The 8,581-nt window shown below is 39.3% G+C and overlaps 1 long non-coding RNA gene across 1 annotated transcript; it reads right to left on the bottom strand.

Moving 5' to 3' along the window:
- Nucleotides 1-362: 362 nt before the first annotated feature.
- On the bottom strand, nucleotides 363-2,478 carry LOC126992565 (uncharacterized). The gene is made up of 4 exons (XR_007746648.1): nucleotides 1,935-2,478; nucleotides 1,745-1,801; nucleotides 722-1,066; nucleotides 363-449 (listed from the first exon to the last, which is right to left on the bottom strand). It is a non-coding gene; the product is annotated as an uncharacterized LOC126992565 (long non-coding RNA).
- Nucleotides 2,479-8,581: the final 6,103 nt, after the last annotated feature.

Raw genomic sequence — 8,581 nt, forward strand, 5'->3', positions numbered from 1 at the left:
ATCGCCTCAAATGACTTGACGTGGCTCAACTCGACGTGACTCGCTTGGTTTAAACGCACGCAGCCTTAAGGTGTACTAACAGTGCCAACAGCGTCAAGGAGGGGATCGGCTGAGATACCCATCTAGGAGTGCCTATGCTTGCTACCCTTTCCCCAATAACCGGTAGCTAGCTTTGTTGTGGCAATCTCGTAACCTCACATTAACCTCATTGGTTACGATACAAATGCTCTTTCATACTACTTCTAAGCTGAAAAATCATCACCTAAAGTAGTATGACATAAACATATAATTATATTACAGTATCAAACTGTTTTGCATGCTGTACAATTTATAATATCTGTGCATGATGATCTCATATAACTTACTTGGTGCAACAGGCTCAGAGATCTCTAGTTGTTCAGTAGGATGATGGTGTTCTCTTGAAGCACGTTCCGCAGCTTCTGAGGTCACTGTAAGATAAAAATGTGTCATGCTCTTACAATGAGCTAAAGCTACTTATGCTACTGATTTGATGAGGTATTATGTATTAAAAGTGTTTGGATCTTCAATATTTTATGAAAGAGTATTATTCTAATCATTCTTTGTTACATTATCTTGAAACTTGAAAAAAAAAATTACCCTATTCTGTGATGAACATTGATAAAATACCTGTATTTAAATCAATAATTTAAATACAAACACTAAAAGTAGAAAATGAATACTCAAAGCCAATTCCAAATACCATTAGCAACATCTGTGTTACCACGTGTGTCAGCAGGTGGCACAGTAGTCATTCTCCCATCACCTTCAGTATCAGATACGTCCTTTAGGTCACCTGATGATAAAGAATAATGTTATACAGAGTTAGAGTTGACCTACAGTTTTATTAGGTTATTACACGCCATTGTTACCATAATATTAGACTATGATTTACCTAGATACACGTATGAATACACAACATTCCTGTAACACAGTTACATATAAAATTACATACCAAAACTCCCATCATCTTTGTCATATGTGACGTTTATGCCCACATCAGATGGTGTCACATACTCGATAGTGGTGTTATTGGTTGTTCTTGATGCTGTATATCAGAAATGGAAATTGATAAATCACATTATACATGAACAAAACAGTAATCTACTGTACAGTACAGAAAAAGTAAAACTGCATTGTAGCTCCACGCCTCTATTGTTACGACTACACTAACGAGAACTTCATAGAATCCATTTCATTTATAGATTTATACATATCTATAGCACTGTCGCCTTGCTTCCTCGGGGAGCGTCCCCCATACACTTTTCCTGGCACACTAAGCAAACTTATTTCTCTATAGTTGTTACACTCATTCCTACTCCCTTTACCCTTGTGCAAAGGCACGATAATTGCCCTTCTCCACTTATCTGGAGCTTTCCTCTGTTTCCACGCAAGAACACATATCAAAAACATCCATTTTACTACTGTGTCTACATATCATAAACGTAAAAAGATTAAGGTTACTGGGGATCCATGGGGGCAGATACCGTTAGCCAGGTTAGGTTAGGTAAGACTAAGGAAAAGGGAGGTTTAATTAAGTCCATTTTAAGGGTATTCTGCTTTCATAGCACGATCCTATAGACAAAATCAACGTTTTCTGTGAAGCTTTCGTTGATTTATTAATGAAAATAGAGGCACAGAGCTGCAATACAGTTTCTCCCATATCAAATAGGTACTGTATTGGTTTCATTATCACTGAACAATTGCAGCTTATATAATACTATACCTGAAGATGATCTGGCAGGGGTGTCATCTGGAGTAGTACCATCTGAAGTTCCGGTCTCTGAAATATAATGAAGTAAATGTGAAATGATGTACATGAATATCATATATGTTTCTATTACACATGAAAATTCATGCACATATAAGTTTATTAGAGTAATACTTCATAATGTAGTAATTAAATATATACATACCACCAAGATTTTGGTCTGGACATGCAAATTTGCAGAGTTTGTTTGAATTTCCAGACATGTAGTTTGTCGGTGAGAAGTGGTAGCTACACACATGAAAGCTTCTGTTTAACTGGTCACAGGTTTTTCCTTTCAAGTGTGGGATGTCGATACTGTTGACCCATCTCTGGCATCTAAAAATACATAGATAATGTAACTAACATCAGTTCAGTCTATAATGCTGACTGTTACTTTCACATGAAATTGTCCAGGTTGGTTAGGTATGGGTATTTAGTTGTAACACTCATATCAAGTTCAAGCTCAAGTTAAATATTCCCCCGAGGGTAACTCTCAGGAAGCATAATGCGTTGGGGTTGTGCGAGGATTGAAGAGTTGGGGGCAAGGCAAAGATTAGGTAAATGATGAATGGTGATCCTAGCTTAAAATTATAGAGAGGGGGTCTATTTTAACGATGTGAGATGGGATTTGATTCCACTCTTGGATGCTGTGGAAATCGTGTCAGAGTGTGTCAGTGATTGCCTGATATGTGTGGTATTCTAGGTTGTAGCTACCTTAAGTTGATTTTATATTTGTGGGGTGTAAGTAGGTTTCTTTGATTATGTTGACTGAACTGTTTGGTGATTTTGGTTGTCTGTGCATATATATTTGTCTTTTTGCCACAACTGGGTCTAATTTAATGTCCTGTTTCAGCAAAATGTAGGATGTTTGTAATCATGTCTGATTCATCTAGCTGCTTTATTCTGTATAGCCTCTAGCTCAGTAATATTATTGTGAGTGTGTTGATCCCAGACAGTTTTGCAATATTCTAAGTGTGGCAGAACTACTGTCTATTTTCAAAAGGAGAGTTGGAAAAACTGCAAAATTTTCCATGTTTTAGTTCGGTGTAAGTTTTTTTCTTGTGGAAAACTATAGAAGCCGAAGAAAAAAAATGCAACAAGAAAAATCTATCTCGAAGCAAACACTTATCAGACAAAAAAAAAAAAATAAATAAATAAAAAAATAAATAAATAAATAAATAACGCAGAGGGGTATTTTCAAAATATGACCATAAGAACATAATAGGATAAGAAAGCTACTTGAGGTTGTTTAACCTACACATGATAGTTCCTGTACATCACCTACACATATTATACTAATTCCACCATTCCTTCTCGTCCATAAATTTATCTAGTCTTCTTTTGAAACTCTATCAACTCTGCACTAACGATCTGACTACTAAGTCTGTTCCAGTCATCAACCACCCTCTATGAAAACCAATTTCTTTCTATTTCCTTGTTGAATCTATATTTCCCCAGCTTAAACCCATCATTTCTCGTCCTGACCTGACTACTACCTAACCACAAGATTTTTCCCTAGATCGAATTTATTATACCCTTTGAAAAAATGAACACCTAAGTATGATTTCCTCTTACACTCCTAATACATTATATGACGAGTCTAGCAACATTATACGATGAATCAACATTATAGCATAAATATAGCACTATTATACCCTGAATATAGCAACATTATACGATGAATATAGCAACATTATATGATAAATATAGCAACATTATGCGATGAATATAGCAACATTATATGATGAATATAGCACCATTATACCCTGAATATAGCAACATTATACGATGAATATAGCAACATTATACGATGAATATAGCAACATTATACCCTGAATATAGCAACATCATACCATGAATGTACCAACATTATAGATTTTTGGTTAGTTTAGTAAAGTTCTTCACTTTATCTTTGCCGCAGGTTTTCACACAGGTTCCCATACTTGTTGGGGGAGATTAACTCATTAACTATTGATTTGCGGCGGTAGTTTCATACAAGGCTTTCTTCACACATTATATGCACAAAATACTCGCTCTAGTAAAGTACAAAATGCCAATATGAGAAAATATCTGGACGTAAGGTGAGGTTAACCTGGACCACGTGCCAAAGCTATTACTGTGACACTAGAAGGGTACAAATATATTATTTACTCTAGTTTGACCAACCTAATTTCATCTAACTAAGCCTATCTAGATATGTAAATGCACTCAAGTATGGTGTTAGGCCACATAGTGATACTCTGTCCTATCACTAATATGAGGTCGGTCATGATATGCCAAGGCACCTCAACATCAGTAGTACACAGATTGACCAAATCTATACCATGAAATATGTCAGAATCAAAGATCTGGAGCATGGCATTTAAAAATATGATACCATTTGTTTCTGATAAATGTTTGCTTCTCGTAACTACGTTTCTAACGGTTTATACGATAATACACAATGCTGACCTTTTTTCATCCTTCGGGAATACGTGAAAAATAAGATTGGCATCCTCTTCCTTTCGTCTGCCACAGAGGGAACACGGATGGGACATCCCCGACATTGTTGTTGTTGTTTCGGGCGGCGGCGATCTAGTCGCTCACCTGAGCCCTGCTGATGTCGTCCTGTGAGGGCTTCACAGGCGCGTCAGCTGCCCCGTCTTCCTGAGGAAGGCGCAGGTGAAGCGGATGACAGCCTCCTGCCGTGAGGGGTGGACTCCTGGCGCCGCCAGCAGCGTGGGCAGGTCAAAGGTGGGCACGTCCAGGGAGAGGAGTTGGTGTTGGAGCAGCACTCGCTGGGAGTGGTGGTGTGGGCAGTGCAGCAGGAAGTGCTCAATGGTGTCCTCGACGGTCCTGCACCAGGGGCAGGGAGGGTCGGGGCCAGGCACAGGCGGTGGAGGTAAGCGCTGAGGCGTGTGGCTCAGGTGGAGGCGTGTCAGGTACTCCACGTGTCAAAGGTAAACAAATATACTTGGGGTCTTGGTCTTGGTCCTGGGTGTCGATACTACATCAGTGCCATCTAGCGAGCCGACGCCAGGATGCTCACAGAGTTTCGTTCAGCATTCCCGTCTTTCTTCTATAGTCTTTGCTATAGAAGATGGGAAAGCTTCTGTCGAAAAGCGATAAAGAAAATGTGAGGCAGATATAGACCAGCAGCGCCATCTGTTGGGCCGACGCCAAACTATATCGAGTACGTCGATTGCAGGTGTACGGTCCCCTCTTCATCTTCTTGGGACCTTATCGCTCTGTAGTTTGTATCATATGCGTAGATCTTATTTTTGACATTATGTATCAACAATATTTATTTTTTCGTCATTCATTATGTGTTATATGATTATTATAAGCAATCTTTCATCAGTGGTGGGTGGTAACTGCGAGGACCATAGTTCATGGTGTATTTTTACACACACACATATATATATATAGATATATATATATATATATATATATATATATATATATATATATATATATATATATATATATATATATATATATATATATATATATATATATATATATATATATATATATATATATATATATATATATATATAAAACGGCTATTTACTTAACTAAGTTAATTAGTGTACTTTGGACAAAGAAACAATGCTATAAAGGTGAAGTTCAGTTGTATTTGTCTAAAACATTATATACAAGAAATATATGCAGCCAAATAGATACATGGCATGCATTTTGCATTCTAGAAAATGCATGAACACAGACACACAAGCAAATGAAAATATGAGAAAGAAATATTGGTCTCATAATTATACACGAGGTAAAGAAGGATAATCGGACAGTAATACAAAGCAATAATCTCATGGAATATAGGAAAGAGAATACTAAAGAAAATTACACAACAAATAGACAAGTAAACTCGCTTAGAAAAATTACATAATACCAGGCCATACAAATTGGTTAATACCTGTCTTACACAAGGACATAACTTGAAGAAGAGTAAGGCAAACATGTGTAAAAAGCAGTCTAATCTAATGTCCTGTTTCAGTAAGATGCAGGATGTTTGTAATCATGCCTGATTCATCTAGCTGCTTTAATCTGTATAGCCTCTAGCTCATTAATATTATTGTGAGTGTGTTGATCCCAGACATTTTTGCAATATTCTAAGTGTGGCAGAACTACTGTCTATTTTCAAAAGGAGAGTTGGAAAAACTGCAAAATTTTCCATGTTTTAGTTCGGTGTAAGTTTTTTTCTTGTGGAAAACTATAGAAACCTCAAGAATGAAATTGCAACAAGAAAAATCTATCTCGAAGCAAACACTTATCAGACCAAAAAAAAAAAAAAAAAAAAAAAAAACCTAACGCAGAGGGGTATTTTCAAAATATGACCATAAGAACATAATAGAATAAGAAAGCTACTTGAGGCTGTTTAACTTACACATGATAGTTCCTGTACATCACCTACACATAATATATTAATTCCACCATTCCTTCTCGTCCATAAATTTATCTAGTCTTCTTTTGAAACTCTCTATCGACTCTGCACTAACGATCTGACAACTAAGTCTGTTCCAGTCATCAACCACCCTCTATGAAAACCATTTTCTTTCTATTTCCTTGTTGAATCTATATTTCCCCAGCTTAAACCCATCATTTATAGTCCTGACCTGACTACCACCTAACCACAAGATTTTTCTCTAGATCGAATTTATTATACTCTTTGAAAAACTGAACACCTAAATAAAATTTCCTCTTACACTCCTTATACATTATATGATGAATCTAGCAACATTATACGATGAAGCAACATTATAGCATGAATATAGCACCATTATACCCTGAATATAGTAACATCATACCATGAATATAGCAACATTATACCATGAATATAGCACCATTATACGATGAATATAGTACCATGATACGATGAATATAGCAACACTACGATGCATATAGCAACATTATACCCTGAATATAGCAACATTATACGATGAATAGAGCAACATTATATGATGAATATAGCAACATTATATGATGAATATAGCAACATTATACCCTGAATATAGCAACATTATACCATGAATATAGCAACATCATACCATGAATATACCAACAGTATATATTTTTGGCTAGTTTAGTAAAGTTCTTCACTTCATCTTTGCCACAGGTCTTCACACAGGTTCCCATACTTGTTGGGGGAGATGGGGAAGGTGGCTACCTCATTAACTATTGATTTGCGGCGGTAGTTTCATACAAGGCTTTCTTCACACATTACATGCACAAAATACTCGCTCTAGTAAAGTACAAAATGCCAATATGAGAAAATATCTGGACCTAAGGTGAGATTAGCCTGGACCACGTGCCAACACTATTACTGTGACACTTGAAAGGTACAAATACATTATTTACTCTAGTTTGCCCAACCTAATTTCATATAACTAAGCCTATCTAGATATGTAAATGCACTAAATTATGGTGTTGGGCCACATAGTGATATTCTGTCCTATCACTACTATGAGGTCGGTCATGATATGCCAAGGCACCTCAACATCAGTAGTACACAGATTGACCAAATCTATACCATGAAATATGTCAGAATCAAAGATCTGGAGCATGGCATTTAATAAGATGATACCATTTGTTTCTGATAAATCTTTGCCTCTCGAAACTACGTTTCTAACGGTTTATACGATAATACCCGATGCTTACCTTTTTTCATCCTTCGGGAATACGTAAAAAACAAGATTGGCATCCTTTCCCTTCCGTCTTCCACAGAGGGATCACGGATGGGACATCCCCGACATTATTGTTGTTGTTGTTGTTTCGGGCGGCGGCGATCTAGTCGCTCACCTGAGCCCTGGTTTCGTCCTGTGAGGGTTTCACAGGCGCGTCAGCTGCCCCGTCTTCCTGGGGAAGGCGCAGGTGAGGCGGATGACAGCTTATTGTCGTGAGGGGTGGACTCCTGCCGCCGCCAGCAGCGTGGGCAGGTTAAAGGTGGGCACGCCCAGGGCGCCGAGGTGGTGTCTGAGCAGCACTCGCTAGGAGTGGAAGCGTGGGCAGTGCAGCAGGAGGTGCTCAATGGTCTCCTCGACGGTCCTGCACCACCAGGGGCAGTGAGGGTCGGAGGTCAGGCGCAGGCGGTGGAGGTAGGCGCTGAGGCGTGTTTGACCCAGGCGAAGGCGTGTTCTGTCAGGTACTCCACGTGTCAAAGGTAAACAAACAGACTTGGGTCTTGGTCTTGGTCCTGGGTGTCGATATTACACCTATGCCAACTAGCGAGCCGACGCCAGGATGCTCACAGAGTTTCGTTCAGCTTTCCTGTCTTTCTTCTATAGTCTTTGTTCTATAGTCTTTGATGTCGACAAAACCATCTGGACATTGTGGGTAAGACAAAGGCGCATCGGTGACGTCACGCCGAGCCCAGAGTGCCGCGCAACGTGCCGAAGTGAGGGCGTGTACGTGTGCCGTGCGTGTTGGGGTCCCCGGCGGGTGTGTCGCGCGTGTCGTGTGTCGTGTGGCTGGCGGCGGCGGGCTGAGGCTGCCCTACGCGAGAATCAAGGTGAGGAACGGTGTGGTGTGTTTCTTGCAGGAAGGGACGCAGCATATAAACCATAAATGTGGCAGGGGAGGCCGGTGCGTTGGATGGAGTGAGCGCCCTGCCGCCTGAAGCCTTGTCCTGCCAGTTTGCTCCTTCCCGTGAGACTATTCTTGATTATTACAGTGATTATGAGGTTTGTCCATGTTGAGAAGCGCCTGGGGAGTGAATTGAAGGTATAGAAAGATTTATAATTAGTATTATTTGAAAGAGGTTATTCCGTGCTGTGATTGGCTGCCGGCCGTGACGTCATCGGTGCCTGGTCGGTAATGATG

Source organism: Eriocheir sinensis, unplaced genomic scaffold (genome assembly GCF_024679095.1).
Source record: "Eriocheir sinensis breed Jianghai 21 unplaced genomic scaffold, ASM2467909v1 Scaffold49, whole genome shotgun sequence".
NCBI lineage: Eukaryota > Metazoa > Arthropoda > Malacostraca > Decapoda > Varunidae > Eriocheir > Eriocheir sinensis.